The sequence below is a fragment of the Macaca fascicularis genome, chromosome 4 (assembly GCF_037993035.2).
Source record: "Macaca fascicularis isolate 582-1 chromosome 4, T2T-MFA8v1.1".
Classification (NCBI taxonomy): domain Eukaryota; kingdom Metazoa; phylum Chordata; class Mammalia; order Primates; family Cercopithecidae; genus Macaca; species Macaca fascicularis.
Genome location: NC_088378.1, coordinates 146,206,865 through 146,225,333, shown reverse-complemented (window position 1 = coordinate 146,225,333; position 18,469 = coordinate 146,206,865). Strand labels below are relative to the sequence as shown.

Here is an 18,469-nt window from a genome sequence, read left to right as displayed (position 1 = left end):
ACCTGTCCAGGTGACATCAGCTGGTCCCTCAAAATACAGGGTCTAAAAAATACGCCAAACACCAATCTTAGGCTTTACAGTAGTGATATTATCTATAGGAGCAACTGAGGAGGCTACAAATCTTGTGACTTCCAGGTACATTATTCCTGAGCCATAATTTTAACCTTATGCCTAATTTGTTAGTTTTACAAAGGTAGTTTCAGTCCCTTAGCAGCGAGGGGTTACTTTTGGGAAGCAGCTGTTATCATCTTTGTTTTAAAATTAAACTATGAATTCCTCCATAGTTAGCTTGGCCCATGCCCAGGAATGAACAAGAACAGTTTGTGAAGTTAGAAGCAAGATAGTCAGCTATGTTAGATTTTTCTCACAGTCATAATTTTTGCAAAGATGGTTTCAATTCCGCCCATTTTTGTATAGAAAATGCATGCTTATGTGTACCAGGATACACATTCAGGAATGTTTAGAGTGGCATCATTTGTAATAACTGAAGGATAGATACAATATAATAGCTATCAATGGCAATATGGTTATACACACTGTGATATGTTCATACATGGAAGTCGGTATTGCGATGAACAATATCAGGCAAGTCGTCACCCAACAACATAGATGGAATTTAAAAACATAAGAAAAGTTGATATAAAAGAAGCCAGACCTAATAAAATCCTACATGATTCCATGTGTATAAATATTGAAAACATGTATGTATACATACATACATACAAAACAGTTTGGAAAAAGAAGACTTGCTGAGTCTTCTGGCCTTCATCTTTCTCCCATGCTGGATGCTCCCTGCCCTCAAACATTGAACTTCAAGTTCTTCAGTTTTTGGACTCTTGGATTTACACCAGTGGTTTGTCAGGGGCTCTTGAGCCTTTGGCCACAGACTAAAGGCTGCACCGTCGGCTTCCCTACTTTTGAGGTTTTGGGACTTGGACTGGCTTCCCTGCTCTTCAGCTTGCAGACGGCCTATTGTGGAACTTCAACTTCCGACTGTGTGAGTCAATACTTCTTAATGAACTCCCCTTCGTATACACATCTATCCTGTTCTGTCCTTCTAGAGAACCCTGACTAATACAGATCTAGGTGTACATACAAACAGATTTTGTGTACATACATACATACATGCATACATACATACACATACACAGCATACATACACCCCTACACATGCATGTGTGCACACATACATGTACACTGGCATGCAGGAATACACATGTCCATACATACGTGTGCACATGCACACACATGCCTACACACATGCATGCGCATACACACACAAATATGTGTGCAAACACATGCATGTACACACATACATAAATAACATATGTGTGCATAGATGCACGTACACACATGCACACATGTGCACATACATACGTCCATACACACATAATGCACGTATACATATGTACATACATGTAGGCACACATGAGCACAATGTATACATGTATGCATATGTATATGTGCATACACATGCACACAATCGTACATGTGTATACACACATGCATAAATACACACCTGTATACACACATGTATACATGTTTAAACACATACATGCAAACATGCATGTGCACATTTATATATACACGAATACCTACACACAAACATGCAAAAATTCTGTGCACACACATACATGGACACACATGCATGCATGCACACACACGCATGTGTGCCTGCAGACATGCATATGCAGACACATGTATACACACATGCATACACGCAGATGCACGTGCACATGGGTGCACACACGGTACATACACACGTGTAGATGCGCATGCACACATGTGCACACACATGTATAATGCACATGTGTTCACATGTACATGCGAGCATTATGCATGTGTAGATACATGTCTACAAGCATGATACATGCACACATACATGCACACACATGTATAGTGCACATATGCATGCGCATGTACACATATTTAGACATACATGTAGATGCATATGTACATGCATGTATACATACGCATATACATCTACACATGCATGGACCCACACATGCATGTACACCTGCATACTGTGCACGCAGTACATGTATACAGATACATGTGTGCATACACGTGAACACACATGCATGCATACACACATGCATTTGTAGATACATGTGTACATGTGTGTACACACAGACATACACATATGCATCCACACATACAAGTATACACATGAGGTGGCACATTCAGCTTTCAGGAGGACAATCAGGGACTCTGTCATCTTGACAACTTTAGCCTCGCCTTCTTCTAGTCATCTTGCCAGAACACCTGTGCCCATGTTTTCCTAACACTGTCATCAGAGTACTTTTACCATCAAGGCATCTGGGGGTTAGGAGAGCTTTTTGCACAGAAGGCTAGTTGGCTTCGTTGGAAAACTGATGATACATGAGGACTGGGGTGGTCAATCCCTCACAGGTTTCTTCATATGAAAAATGAGGACTGTGGGATTCTCTGGCTGGATCTCAGCACCTAGAGGTGGATCCGGGCAATAGGAGCTGCTCAGCAAGTATTAGCTACTGCTTTGGTTGCCTTCTCCCTGTGGAAAACTGGCCTCTTACATTGAATTTGTATCATAGGCACTCATGAGGGGCTTGACTGTATCAATATCTGATGACAGATTTTAGTGCAGTTCTGTTGTCGTGCTGATTTGCTCATTTGGTAGGTAGCATCCAGCTTCTTGTGAACATTAAAATGAAATAAAATAGATTATGGAGGAAAAGAATACAGATACATACTAAGGTATTATTTTCCAGACAAAATGGATTTGGATAAAAGAATCTAATTAATAATTTGTGCATAATTCTTTTAAAATTCCTTTGAGTCCTTTTTTTTTTTTTTTTTTTTTTTTTGGCCTGTTTTTCAAGTCTCTGATTTTTGTCACCCTTCTCCCATCAGGTCAGAGAGATAGCCAATGGTCAGAAGGAATCTTCCAGCAACGACCATAGCACTTTCTCCTGCCTGCAGATACATCTTTTTATTCAGCCATTATGGGAAGTAGCAGCACCATCCAGTTCTCAGAGAGCAAGCTCTGGGATAACTGAGCTAACCCCAGTTGCTAATCTAAGATAATCCCAGTTACCCCAGTGGATTTACAGATTGAGGTTAAAACCTAGCAGGGTTCTCTTCCTGGAAAGGACAGCCTTCCCTCTAAGGTTTCAGATAGACCCTGGGTGAGGAAAGGGCCCTAAATGGCTTGAAAAATTGAATGCCCTTTAGGCAAAGCAGGAAGCCCTGCTATGGAAGAGCATCATTTGAACATAAATCAGGTTATCAGTACAAACAGAGTGTTCAGGAGGTCAAGATGGTTAAGCAGAGAGCCTGACCAGAATGTCCATGGTGGAGAGAAACAATCTTGTTGGGAGAGAGATGACAATAATTGGAGACTTAGAATAAAGGCTGAAAATGATTCAAAGAAACTGCAAAAAGAATAAGGCATAAATCGTTTACTATATTATGTGGTGCAAATCTCACCTTACTATGTGTTTGTATTCTATTCCTCCACAATCTTTATTTCATTTTGATGTTCAAAGAGACTTGTGGTGCCAATTAAATGAACAACACAGCTAGTGACAACAGAAATGCACTAAGAAAAAGTCCCTCATCAGCTCTTGAAAGCAGGTTCCTTAAAGATGAACAATATTCCACATACAAGGACTTTTTCAGCACCAAACATTAGAAATGGAAGTGAATGTTTATTATTCTTTATATAAGTTGGTTGATATGACTTTTCAGCTTCCCTCAGTATCATTATCCAAATTTTGTATATGACACTAAAGCTCAGAGGAGTTAAACAATTTTCCTCAAATCACATAGCTTTAAATGGGAAAACCAGATATGAAAAGCAGATTTCTTTCTAAACTAAAAAATAAAATAAAATAAAAAAACCCATGAACTCTTGCTTTACCTTAGCACATAGTCTCGCCATCTGTTTTCTCCACACCAGGTCATTCATGTAACATTTACTTACATAACAAACACAAATAAATGAGTGGATTCATTCATCAGATATTAATTCAGAAACTCTTTTGTGTCTACAATACTAGGCTCCAGCCTTCCCAGTGTCTTTGTCTCCTTTCCCTCAAATCTCCCCACCCAAGGTCTTGACAAATCCTATAGATCCCTCCTACACAAAGTCTCCAGAATTTTTTCTTCCTTTTCACTCACCTCTGTTGTCATCCATGCTACGGTGTTTAAGGAGGATGTATTCTGCGCCATGAAGTGTGATGGGCACAGGCGATGCAGAAAGAGTCCTGCTATCCACCTCAGGAGCTGACACAATAAATGAGGGTAAACCTCAATCCTTTAATATCTTTGTGACTTCTTTCCCCTTAAATCCAATTCCTGTTTTCTTAGTTCAAGCTCTGACATTCAAAACTAAACACTTTTCTCTAACATGTTGCTTTAATTATTTAAGCCTTTTGCCTGGGACTTTTTCAATTTCTCTTAAGTTTTCATAAAACTCTCCCACTCTCCCAACATATCTCTAAGTAACCAGACTTTTCAATCACTGCTTCCCTCAATGTGTATTTGACACACACACACACACACACACACACACTCTCTCTCTCTCTCTCTCCACTTAAATTGAACAGGTTTATTTATTTACACAGGAATTCCTACAAACAGCCCAGTTTTCTCCAACGTATGTCCACTCCTTCTCTGCATAGCTCAATTTTAATTCTTACACTCTGATATTTTATATATTCTTACACTCTGATATGATCTTGTCTCTTATTCTTTATGGCTCTGCTCTGTAATTTTGTTGTTGTTGTTCTGACATATAGTTGGACGTGTAACTTGTACATGACACACCTTAGCAAGGAGGCAACCCATATCTCAGATGTAAGTGAAAGAAGCACTCTCCTGGGGTTTCCTAGGGGAGTGGTCAGCATGCTAGCCTCATTCCTGAAAGGGCCTAGTTATGAAAACAACAGGAGCTTTTTGCCTTCCAGAAATCTGTACCATCTCACAACCCCTGACAGTCTCAGCCACAAGGAACAAGTGATAATGCCATCCCACCTTTATAACCACACACACAACACACACTCTCATACAAAATCATTTAATCATTTTAAATTATTTAATCATTTTTTAAAAATCAGTGACACTTTAGCTGGGCAGGTCTAGGCAGGTCCTCCTTTGCTGGGACATGCCTTTTTCTGTCCTGGAATACCCTAAACTTGATATTGTGGTAGCACGAGTTTTCCCTTTGTGACTTTATCCTTATTCCCTTTTCTCCTCCTTCTTTGCAGGGAATGAGTAGACACTGCACTGTTGCCCTGGCCCATCAATGAAAAGATCTGCTCTTAGTAGAGCCCTGCTTTTGCGCTGAAGTCCCTGAAATCACCTGTGTTCCATGCCACCCACTAAGGATAAATAAAACTCCCCTGATGTGGGGAATTAGCTCAAGTGGTAGAGCGCTTGCTTAGCATGCAAGAGGTAGTGGGATCGATGCCCACATTCTCCAAGCTTTATTATTTAGGTCTCCAAACCCGAGTCAGTGTCTGAGAGCAGGATACTGCTTTAGTTCAAGACATAGGAGCAGCAACAATACAGGACTGGTGACGGCTTCCTCCTGGCATTCAGTACAGTGTAGATCTACCGTGTAATTTATTTTCTGTTTCTTCGAGGAGCTGTGAAACCAAGGGACATATACAATTGCTCTTTTCTCCCTGTTTCTGCCTGCAGCTTGAATGTGAGACAATTGTGAAAAGTGCCGCTTGGGTAAATACAGCCCTGGCTTTCTGGTGAGAGGACTGAAACCAGGATGTGTGAGGTAACTAGAATGTGCCTGGACAGATACTGTAGAAAGCAAACCCATAAAGTTGTTCATGAGCTTGTGGACGCACCTGTCAGCTGTGAATAAGTGGCTCTAATCCCAAACAACTTACCAAAAAAGAGCCTGAGAGCTGAACTGAGCAATGACACACTTCCCAGTCCTCACTGACCATTGTGTTGCACACACTCCAGAGATCTCTGAACAGTAGTGTCAAGGCTTTGTAAATAGAGTTATCTTTGAAACAGCAACACATGGAAGGCTGGTTGGTACTTGGAACTTGAACACAAGGCTATTGTGTGCCTGCAAAAACAAAAATGGCAATATTATCCTTAAGATTTCAACAAGACACAGTGTCTCATCACATAATCCAAAGAAGTCCAGGTTACAACCCCAAAATATTCAGCATATGAAAAAACAGGGAGATCTTAATTCACATGGCACAGAGAATCCTTGACAATACTGAGAGGACACAGGTGTTAAATCATCTGACACATACATTAAGCAGTTATTTTAACAATGCTCCTAGAATTATGGGATAGCATTCGTGAAGTGAATGGGAAGTCTCAGCAAATATTTGGAATATATAAACACCAATTTTAACTGAAGAATTAAAAAAAGTATTAAAACTCTTAGGAGAAATAAAAAGCTTAATTGGATGATCTCAACAGAATGCGGAAGACTAAGGAAAAAGTCAGTGAACTTGAAAACAGAACAGGAATACCTACACAATCTGAACTATAGAGAGAAAGGAAGATTTTATTTGTCCCTGAACAGAGGCTCAGGGAAAAATAAAAAATAACAAATTCAATATTCACATTATTGTAATCTGGAAAGAAGAGGACAAAGAGGTTTTTGTGGGATAAAACTTTGAAGAATTAATAGCTGAAAATGTATCAAATTTGTCAAAAGATATAAACCAGATTTTTAAAGTTCAGTAAATGTCAAGCACGATAAACTCAAAGAAACAAGTAGCAAGACATATCATAAACTGCTGAAAACTAAGAATTTACAAAGCAATTTTGAAAGCAGCCAAAGGGAAATGAAAGAGAAAATACCGTATGAATGAGTGTAGATTTCTCATCAGGAACCACAGGGGCCAGAAAAAATGTCATAACATTCAGTAAGTACCAAAAGAAAAAGACATATCAACCCAGAATGCTATGTGGAGCAAAAGTGTCTTCCAGGCATAAAGGCAAATAAATGCATTCTCATCGGAAGGTAAATAAATACATTCTCAATCCTAGCAAGACTGCTGGAAAAGAATTAGCAAAGATTTGAGATAAGAAAAGTGATACCAGAAGGAAACTTAGAACATCATCAATGAAGGAACAAAAGCAGAAATAGAAAATGTCTGGGTAGACCTAACAGACTGTTATTCTTCCCTTGAGATCATTAAGGTATGTTTGATGATTGAAAACAAAAATTGTAAATTTCTCTGATGCAGTTGTCATTTTATCTAGATGTACTACATACATAAGATAAAAGGGTAAGTGTAATGGGTCTAACTCTTCATGAAGTTTCTATATTCAATTTGAATGGTGAAAAATTGATTCTCAGTATATTGTAAAAGGTTATATATATATATGGTAAACCCTAGACCACTTACTAACAAGATTTAAATAAACCAAAACAAGATAGAAAGAGGAACATAGATGAGTTAAAACAAAGGGAAAAAAGGTTAATAAATTATTAAATAATACACCTATCTAAAAACTTATCTGTAATAACATTACATGTAAATAATCTAAATCCATTAATTAAAAACTAGAGATCATCAGAATGTGTTAAAAATAAATATGCTCACTAAAGAAAGCCACCTGCAATACACTTACATATAAGAATCAAAGTCATATAGCAGATTGAAAGAAAAGAGTGGGAAAAGATACCTCATGCAAGCATTAATCAAAGACAGCTGTGGTGTATATATACATAAAATCAGACAAAGTAGATTTGAAAGCAGAGAAACGTTTCAGGAATAATGAGGGCTGCTAAATAATTATGATTGTCAATTTTCCAGGGGGATACTGTCCCAAATGTATATGAGAACACAGAGCTTCAAAACTCATAAATAAATTTGGATACACAAGGTAAAAACAGAAAAATCTAATTATAGTTGCAGACACTAACACTCCTCTCTCAGTAATTGGTAGACTTAGAGAAAACAAATCAGCAGACATATTGGAGAATTGAACCACACCATCCAGTAATGGACCTATCAACTTTGTAACACAAAATAAAAATTTAGGTAGAAGGCAAAGACAAAAATTAAAAGAAAAGTAAGATCATGTTATAACCAGGAAATTAAGAGTAGTCCAGCATATAGAAGAGTGCTATTATTGAAATAGTTTGAAAGAGTTACTTAGTTATTTTGAGACTTTTTGAAGGAGTTATTTAGCTGGAAATGACAGAAAGGCTGAAAATGGCGAATCTGGAGGTGGATCTTCCCTCATCCATATTTATGTTGTCTTCTTTTGAGGTCTAGGGTGTCTATACTTTCTCTAAATTACCTGATCCTACTACAGTGTCTGGCACAGAGCATCTCCCCAGTGAATATGTACCCAATGAGTGGATAGTAATTGATAGATTTAAAAGAGCTGTGCAAGAATAATGTTAATTATTTGACAAAACATCGAATGTGGTGTTTGAAGGAAGACAATGAGTCAAAGTTGACTTGAAAGGTATGCCCAAGGCCAGACTTATTTCTGTAATCCCAGCACTTTGGGAGGTCAAGATGGGCAGATCCCTTGACACCAGGAGTTTGAGACCAGCTTGCACAACAAAGTGAAACCGCTTCTCTACACAAAATACAAAAATTAGTCAGGTGTGGTGGTATGCATATGTAGTTCCAGCTATTCAGGAGGCTGAGGTGGGAGGATCAGTGAAACCTGGGAGGCCGAGGTTGCAGTGAACAGAGATTGCACTGGTGCCTGGACAGCAAAGTGAGACCCTGTCATAAAATAAAATAAAATAAAGTAGTTAAACCCAGGCCGGGAGGGGTAGCTCAAACCTGTAATCACAGCACTTTGGGAGGCTGAGGTGGGTGGATGACCTGAGGTCAGGAATTTGAGACCAGCCTGGCCAACATGGTGAAACTCCGTCTCTACTAAAAATACAAAAATTAGCCGGGCGTGGTTGCAGGCACCTGTAGTCCCAGATACACGGGAGGCTGAGACAGGAGAATGACTTGAACTCAGGAGGCAGAGGTTGCAGTAAGCCAAGATCTCACCAGTGCACTGCAGCCTGGGCGACAGAGTGACACTCTGTCTAAAACAAAAAAACAAAAAAACCCAAAAAAACAAAAGAAAAACTTTAGCCCAAAAAGTAAGTAAAGAGGAGGTTTGAAATTAGATATTTGGTGTACGAATGAATGGGCTAAAGTGCAAAAGAATGGGCAGAATAACTGAGCTAGTACAGAGGTAAAAAAATCACATTTAAAATGTAAAAATATCTGCTTCTCAATTCGGGCTTTCCCACTTAGCAGCTTTGGTGCCTTAGAAAAAATACTTAACTTATCTGACCATCTATTATTTCTAAAAAGTGCATAAGTACAGACTAAGACATAGTTTTTCTGGCAAAATTCAGTCAGACTACATCAAGTAAACTCCCCTCCTAGTATAATTCATGGCACAAAAAATTGGGGAAAAAAAAGAGAGGATATGATCATAAGTTCAGCTTGTGTTTTTTGTTGAGTGAATGTCTCCAGTCATATAGATGCAAGTGGAGACACACAGTAAGAGTAGTATGAACGGGAGACACTTTGGAACGCTATTTCTTCCTTCATTCATTCAGTTGGTCACTCAATGAACTATCATGAATTGAGCACTATCTCTGTTTCTTATCAACAAAGGAGACTACGGAAAGGAAGAGTGAATAAGATCTCTGAAGAAGGGAATAGCTAGATCACTGGGCCACAAGAGGGAGAAAAGTAGCAAGACGTACAATTGTTTCTGGTCCCCCAGGCCAGAAGGTCCTATCATTGTGAAAAATACTGGAAACGGGTGGACTCCACCTGTCCTGAGTGGGGAAGTTTTCCAGTGCAGCATTGGTTGATAAGGAGTGATTTCCAAGTAGCATTGATTGTGTTCTTTAAAAGCTAGGAATTGGCCGGGCGAGGTGGCTCAAGCCTGTAATCCCAGCACTTTGGGAGGCCGAGACGGGCGGATCACGAGGTCAGGAGATCGAGACCATCCTGGCTAACACAGTGAAACCCCATCTCTACTAAAAATACAAAAACTTAGCCGGGCGAGGTGGCAGGCGACTGTAGTCCCAGCTACTCGGGAGGCTGAGGCAGGAGAATGGCGTGAACCCGGGAGGCGGAGCTTGCAGTGAGCTGAGATCCGGCCACTGCACTCCAGCCTGGGTGACAGAGCGAGACTCCGTCTCAAAAAAAAAAAAAAAAAAAAAAAAAAAAAAAAAAAAAAAAAGCTAGGAATTGATAAAGCAGCAGTGTGTGAGAAATGAGATGTGATAATCTGGATGTCAGCTCTTGGGAACAGTTGCTCTCTTAGAGCAGGAGACCGCCTGTCAATCTCATATTCTGAAGGTCCTGAGTTTGAACATCAGACAAGGTACAGCTTTTGCCACTATTTCCTTTAAGGGAAACAAAATAGGTGTGATAAATAATGGAATACAAATGCTATGAGATAATGATTTCAAGACAGACCAAATATTAGCTTAAAATTTAAAAGTGAGATTTCTTTCTTTCTCTTTCTTTCTTTCTTTCCTTCTTTCTTTCTTTCTTTCTTTCTTTCTTTCTTTCTTTCTTTCTTTCTTTCTTTCTTTCTGGTCCTTCTTTCTTTCTTTCTCTTTCTTTCTTTCTTCCTTTCTTTTTCTTTCCTTCTTCCCTTCCTCCCTCCCTCCCTTCCTTCCTTTCTTCCTTCCTTCCTTCCTTCCTTCCTTCCTTCCTTCCTTCCTTCCTTTCTCTCTCTTTCATTTTTTCCTTCTTTTGGCTTCTCAGTGCTTTGAGTACAAGGGATGGTGAAGAGATATAAATTACACAAGAAACTGCAAGCTATGTCATATGTCTACCTCTCTAGCTGATGGGGGAAGCAGGGGAAAGTTCTCTTCCTTCCTTCTCTTCCTTCTCTGAAGGTCATCCAACCACAATTATGGGGTGGGGTGAGTGAACTCTTTTATTCTTTTAATCATCCAACAAATATTTCTCAAGCACATACCTTGTTAAGAGACTGTTTTGGGTACATCAATTCACAGTGAATAAAATGCAGGTATTCTCACCTTTGTGGTACTACCTCATAGTTGGAAGGAGAGGGGAGAAACAGACAGGAAGCAAATAAGAAAAATAAATAAGAAGTCATGTGATGATATCTACTGGGAGAGAATCATTAGGCAGTAAAGGACTCAGCAGTGTGGAGGTGACACATTCAGTTTTCAGGAGAGGAATCGGGGAAGTTGTTATTTTGAAGCTATCATTTAACTTCCCTTTCTTCCAATCTTCTTTCTTTACATGGGATATAAAGACTGTGGGATTCTTTGGGTGGATCACAGCACCTAGAGATGGATCTGATCAATAGAAATGGCGCAGTAAGCATTAGCTACTGCTTTGGTTGCGTTCCTCCTGTGGACTGCTGGCCTCCGGGATTGAGCTTGCATCTTCGGTATTCAGTAGGAGCTTGCTTAGTGGATTTACAGGTTGAGGTCAGAACCCACCAGGATTCTCTTCCTGGAAAGAACAGGCTTCCCTCTAAGGTTTCATATAGACCCTGGGTGAGGAAAGAGCCCTAAATGGCTTGAAAAATTGAATGCTCCCTGGGCAAAGCAAGAAGCCCTCCTATGGAAGGGCATTATTTGGGCATAAATCAGGGTCTCAGTACAGGGATGAGTGCTCAGGAGGTCAAGATGGTTAAGCAGAGAATCTGACCAGAATGTTCATAGTACAAAGAAATAATCTTGTTGGGAGAAGGATTACCACAATTGGGGAATTACAATACAGGGTAAATGAGATTCAAAAATAATACAAGAATCAGGCACGAATCCTTTACTGCTGCATTCTTTTGTACAAATCTAATTTGCCTAGAAAATCATACTTTACTATGCATCCCCATTGTGTTTCTCCACCATCTATTTTGCTTTTTAAACTTTATTTCATTTTTATCATCACAGAAGCTTGTTGCTACAAAATAAATGAGCAAATCAGCCAATGGCAACAAAACTGCACTGATATCTCTCTTTAGACCTTGAGAGCCTTTTCCTTAAAGGTGAACAATACTGCATGTTCAAGGACTTTTTCAACACTATGTGCTAGAAATTATACTGACTGTTTACTAATTTTTATGTAAGTTGGTCGACATAGTTTCTCAGGTTTCCCAAGTATTATTACCCCAGTGTTATAGATGGCACTGAAGCTCAGAGGAGTTAAACCACTTTCCTCAGATCACATAACTTTAAAGAGGGAAACCAGATACGAGAAGCAGATTTCTTTCTCAGTGAAAAAGTCATAAGCTCTTGCTTTCACTTAGCACATAGTCTCATCATCTGTTTTCTTCACACCAGCTCACGCATGTAACATTCATTCATTTACCAAATAGATAAATGAGTGGATTTATTCTTGCATTCATCAGGTACTAATTCAAAATCTCTTCTGTGTCTGCCACACTGGGCTCAAGACTTCCCAGTGCCTTTGTCTCCTCTCCCTCAAATCTCTCCCCCCAGTGTCTTGACAAATACAGTAGATCTTTCTTGCATAACCTCTCCAGAATCTTTTTCTTCTGTTATCCATGCTACAGTGTTTATGGAGGATGTTTTCTTCACCCATGAAGTGTGATGGGGGCTGAAGCTGAAGAAAGACTCATGCTGTTCGCCTCAGGAGCTGACACAGTGAATGTGGATAAACCTCAAACCTCTAATATCTTTATGATTTCCTTCCCAGTTACCCCAGTGGATTTACAGATTGAGGTTAGAACCCAGCAGGATTATCTTCCTGCAAAGAATAGGCTTCCCTCTAAGGTTTCACATATATACTGGGTGAGAAAAGAGCCCTAAATGGCTTGAAAAATTGAATGCTCTTTGGGCAAAGCAGGAAGCCCTGCTATGGAAGAGCATCATTTGAACATAAGTCAGGGTCTCAGTACAAACAGAGTGCTCGGGAGGTCAAGATGGTTAACCAGAGAGCCTGACCAGAATATCCATGGTGGAGAGAAACAATCTTGTTGGGAGAGGGATGACAATAATTGGGGACTTAGAATAAAGGCTAAAAATGATTCAAAGGGAATGCAAGAAAAATCAGGCACAAATCCTTCACTATATTCTGTGGTGCAAATCTCACCTTACTATGTGTTTATATTCTATTCCTCCACAATCTTTATTTTATTTTATTTTTATGTTCACAGAGACTTTTTGGTGCCAACTAAATGAGCACAACAGCCAGTGACAACAGACTGCACCTAAATAGTCCCCCATCAGCTCTTGAGAGCAGATTCCTCAAAGGTGAACAATATTCCACATACAAGGACTTTTTCAGCACCAAGCATTAGAAATGGAAGTGAATGTTTATTATTTTTTATGTAAGTTGGTTTATATGGCTTTTCAGCTTCCTTCAGTAGCATTATACGAATTTTTTAGATGACACTAAAACTCAGAGGAGTTAAACCATTTTCCTCAAATCACATAGCTTTAAATAGGAAAACCAAATATGAAAAGCAGATTTCTTTCTAAATTAAAACACACACACAAACAAACAAACAAAAAACAATGAGCTCTCGCTTTACTCTGGCACATAGTCTCACCATCTGTTTTCTCCATACCAGGGCATTCCTGTAACATTCATTCACATAACAAATACAAATGAATGAGTGGATTCATTCATCAAATATTAATTGAGAATCTCTTTTGTGTCTACAACACTAGGCTCAAGACTTTCCAGTGTCTTCGTCTCCTCTGCCTCAAATCTCTCCACCCAGTGTCTTGACAAATACTGTAGATCCATCCTGCACATCTCCAGAATCATTGTCTTCCTTTTCACTCACCTCTGTTGTTATCCATGCTATGGTGTTTAAGGAGGATGTATTCTGCGCCATGAAGTGTGATGGGCACTGGTGCTGCGGAAAGACTCCTGCTGTCCACCTCAGGAGCTGACACAATAAATGTGGGTAAACCTCAATCCTTTAATATCTTTATGACTTCTTTCCCTTTAAATCCAATTCCTGTTTTCTCAGTTCAAGCTCTGACATTCAAAACTAAACACCTTTCTCTAACATGTTGCTTTAATTATTTAAGCCTTTTGCTAGGATTTTTCAATTTCTCTTAAGTTTTCATGAAACTCTCCCAACATATCTCCAAGTGACCAGGCTTTTCAATCACTGCTTCCCTCAATGTGTATTTGACACACAGACACACACACGCACACACACACACTCCACTTAAATTGAACAGGTTTATTTATTCACACAGGAATTCCTACAAACAGCCTGGTTTTCTCCAACACATATGTCCACTCCTTCTCTGCAAAGCTCAATTTTGATTCTTATACTCTGATATTACACATATTCTTATACTCTGATATGATCTTGCCTCTTATTCTTTATGGCTCTGCTCTGTAATTTTGTTGTTGTTGCTCTGACATATAGTTGGACACGTAACTTGTACATGACACCCCTTAGCAAGGAGGCAACCCAATCTCAGATGTAAGTGAAAGAAGCACTCTCCTGGGGTTTCCTAGGGGAGTGGTCAGCATGCTGGCCTCATTCCTGAAAGGGCCTAGTTATGAAAACATCAGGAGCTTTTGCCTTTCAGAAATCTGTACCATCTTACAACCCCCAGACAGTCTCAGCTACAAGGAACAAGTGATAATGCCATACCACTGTTATAAACACTCACACACACACACAATACACATACACACAAAATCATTTAGTTATTTTTTTAAAATCTGTGACACTTTTGCTGGGCAGGTCTAGGCAGGTCCTCCTTTGCTGGGACATGCCTTTTTCTGTCCTGGAATACCCTAAACTTGACATTTTGGCATCACAAGTTTTCCCTTTGTGACCTTCTCCTTCTTACCTTTTCTCCTCCTTCTTTGTGGAGAATGAGCAGCCACTGCGCCCTGTGTCCTGGTCCAGCAATGAGAAGATCTGCTCTTAGTAGATCCCTGCTTTTGCACTGAAGTCCCTGAAATCACCTGTGTTCCAGACCACCCACTAAGGATAAATAAAGCTCCCCTGATGTGGGGAATTAGCTCAAGTGGTAGAGCGCTTGCTTAGCATGCAAGAGGTAGTGGGATCGATGCCCACATTCTCCAAGCTTTATTATTTAGACCTTGGGTCTCCAAACATTCAGGTCTCCAAACCCGAGTCAGTGTCTGAGGGCAGGATACTGCTTTGGTTCAAGATATAGGAGCAGCAACAATACAGGGCTGGTGATGGCTCCCTCCTGGCATTCAGTACAGTGTAGATCTACCGTGTAATTAATTTTCTGTTTCTTTGAGGAGCTGTGAAACCAAGGGACATATACAATTGCTCTTTTCTCCCTGTTTCTGCCTGCAACTTGAATGTGAGACAATTGTGAAAAATGCAGGGCAGAGCAACCTGGGTAAGTACAGCCCCGGCTTTCTGGTGAGAGGACTGAAATCAGGATGTGCAAGGTAACTACAATGTGCCTGGACAGATACTGTAGAAAGCAAACCCATAAAGTTGTTCATGAGCTTGTGGACGCACCTGCCAGCTGTGAATAAGTGGCTCTAATCCCAAACAACTCACCTAAAAAGAGCCTGAGAGCTGAACTGAGCAATGGCCCACTTTCCAGTCCTCACTGACCACTGGGTTGGACACATTCCAGAGATCTCTGAACAATAGTGTCAAGGCTTTCAAGTAGAGTTATCTTTGAAAGAACAACACATGGAAGGCTGGTTGGTACTTGGAACTTGAACACAAGGCTATTGTGAGCCTGCAAAAACAAAAATAGCAATATTATCCTTAAGATTTCAACAAGACACAGTGTCTCATCACATAATCCAAAGAAGTCCAGGTTACAACCCCAAAATATTCAGCATATGAAAAAACAGGGAGATCTTAATTCACATGGCACAGAGAATCTTTGAGTAACAATACTGAGGACACAGGTGTCAAAATCATCTGACACATACATTAAAGCAGTTATTATAACAATGCTCCTAGAATTATGGGATAACATTTATGAAGTGAATGGAAAGTCTCACCAAATATTTGGAATACATAAACACCAATTTAAGCTTAAGAATTAAAAAATGTATTAACCAAAACTCTTAGGGGAAATAAAAAGCTTAATTGGATGATCACAATAACAGAATGCAGAAGACTAAGGAAAAAGTCAGTGAACTTGAAAACAGAACAAGAATACCTACATAAGCTGAACTATAGAGAAAAAGGAGGATTTTATTTGTCCCTGAACAGAGGCTCAGGGAAAAATAAAAAATAACACATCTAACATTCACATTATTGTAATCTGGAAAGAAGAGGACAAAGATTTTTGTGGGATAAAACTTTGAAGAACTAATGGCTGAAAATGTATCAAATTTGTCAAAAGATATAAACCAGATTTTTAAAGTTCAGTAAATGTCAAGCACGATAAACCCAAAGAAACAAGTAGCAAGACATATCATAATCAAACTGCTGAAAACTAAGAAAATACAAAACAATTTTGAAAGCAGCCAAAGGGAAATGAAAGAGAAAATACCGTATGAATGAGTGTAGATTTCTCATCAGGAACCCAGGAGCCAGAAAAAAATGTCATAACATTCAGTAAGCACCAAAAGAAAAAGACACGCTATGTGGAGCAAAAGTATCTTCCAGGCATAAAGGCAAATAAATGCATTCTCATTGGAAGGTAAATAAATACATTCTCAATCCCAGCAAGACTGCTGGAAAAGAATTAGCAAAGATTTGTGATAAGAAAAGTGATACTAGAAGGAAACTTAGAACATCATCAATGAAGGAACAAAAGCAGAAATAGAAAATGTCCGGGTAGACCTAACAGACTCTTATTCTTCTGTTGAGTTCCTTAAGTTATGTTTCATGATTGAAAGCAAAAATTGTAACTTTATCTGATGCAGTTGTCATTGTATCTAGATATACTACATATATAAGATAAAAAGGTAAGTTTAATGGGCTTAACTCTTCATGAAGTTTGTATATTCAATTTGAATGGTAAAATATTGATTCTACATATACTGGAAAAGGTTGTATATGTATATGGTAATCCCTAGACTAGTTACTAACCAGATTTAAATAAACCAAAACAAGATAGAAAGAGGAACATAGAAGAATTAAAACAAAGGGAACAAAGGTTAACAAATTATTAAATAGTAGATCTATCTAAAAACTTATCTATAATAACATTACATGTAAATGATCTAACTGCATTAAGTAAAAACTAGAGATCATCAGAATGTGTTAAAAATAAATGTGCTGACTAACGAAAGCCACCCGCAATACACTTATATATAAGAATAAAAGTTATACAAGAGATTGAAAGAAAAGAGTGGGAAAGATACCTCATGCAACCATTAATCAAAGACTGCTGTGGTGTATATATACATAAAATCAGACAAAGTAGTTTTGAAAGCAGAGAAATGTTTCAGGAATAATGAGGGCTGCTAAATAATTATGATTGTCAATTTTCCAGAGGAATACTGTCCCAAATGTATATGAGGACACAGATCTTCAAAAGTCATAAACAAAATCCAACCGTAGTTGTAGTCATTAACACTCCTCTATTAGTAATTGGTGGACTTAGTAGAAAACAAATCAGCAGAGATATTGGAGAATTGAACCACACCATCCAGTAATGGACCTATCAACTTCATAACACAAAATAAAAATTTAGGCAGAAAGCAAAGACAAAAATTAAAAGAAAAGTAAGATCATGTTATAAGCAGAAAATTAAGGGTAATCCAGCATATAGAAGAGTGCTATTATTGAAAGAGTTTGAAAGAGTTATTCAGTTATTTTGAGACATTTGTGAAGCAGTTATTTAGCTGGAAATGACAGAAAGACTGAAAATGGCGAATCTGGAGGTGGATCTTCCCTCGTCCATATTTATCTTGTCTTCTTTTGAGGTCTAGGGTGTCTATACTTCCTCTGAATTACCTGGTCCTACAATAGTGTCTGGCACAGAGCATCTCCCCAGTGAATATGTACTAAATGAGTAGAAAGTAATTGATAGATTCAAAAGAGTTGTGCAAGAATAATGTTAATTATTTGACAAATCATTAATGTGGTGTTTGAAGGAAGATAGTGAATCAAAGTTGACTTGAAAGGCAAGCCCAAGGCCAGATGTGGTGGGTCATTTCTATAATCCCAGCACTTTGGGAGTCCGAGATGGGCGGATCCCTTGACACTAGGAGTTTGAGAGCAGCCTGGACAACACAGCGAAAACCTATCTCTACAAAAAATACAAAAATTAGCCAGATGTGGTGGTATACATCTATATTCCCAGCTACTCAGGAGGCTGAGGTGGAAGGATCACTTGAACCAGGGAGGCAGAAGTTGCCGTGAACAGAGATCCTGCCAGTGCCTGCACAACAAAGTGAGACTCTGTCATAAAATAAAATAAAATAAAATTAAACAAAACAAAACAAAACAAAAAAGTTAAAGCCAGGCTGGGAGGGGTGGCTCACGCCTGTAATCCCATCACTTTGGGAGGTCAAGGTGGGCGGGCGGATCACCTGAGGTCAGGAGTTTGAGACCAGCCTGGCCAGCATGG

At 39.1% G+C, this 18,469-nt stretch overlaps 2 non-coding genes across 2 annotated transcripts; both read left to right on the top strand.

Moving 5' to 3' along the window:
* The first annotated feature begins 5,391 nt into the window (after window positions 1–5,391).
* Window positions 5,392–5,464, top strand: TRNAA-AGC (transfer RNA alanine (anticodon AGC)). Its single transcript has one exon. It is a non-coding gene; the product is annotated as a tRNA-Ala (tRNA).
* Window positions 5,465–14,956: 9,492 nt separating this feature from the next.
* On the top strand, window positions 14,957–15,029 carry TRNAA-AGC (transfer RNA alanine (anticodon AGC)). The gene has a single exon. It is a non-coding gene; the product is annotated as a tRNA-Ala (tRNA).
* The last annotated feature ends 3,440 nt before the right edge of the window (window positions 15,030–18,469 follow it).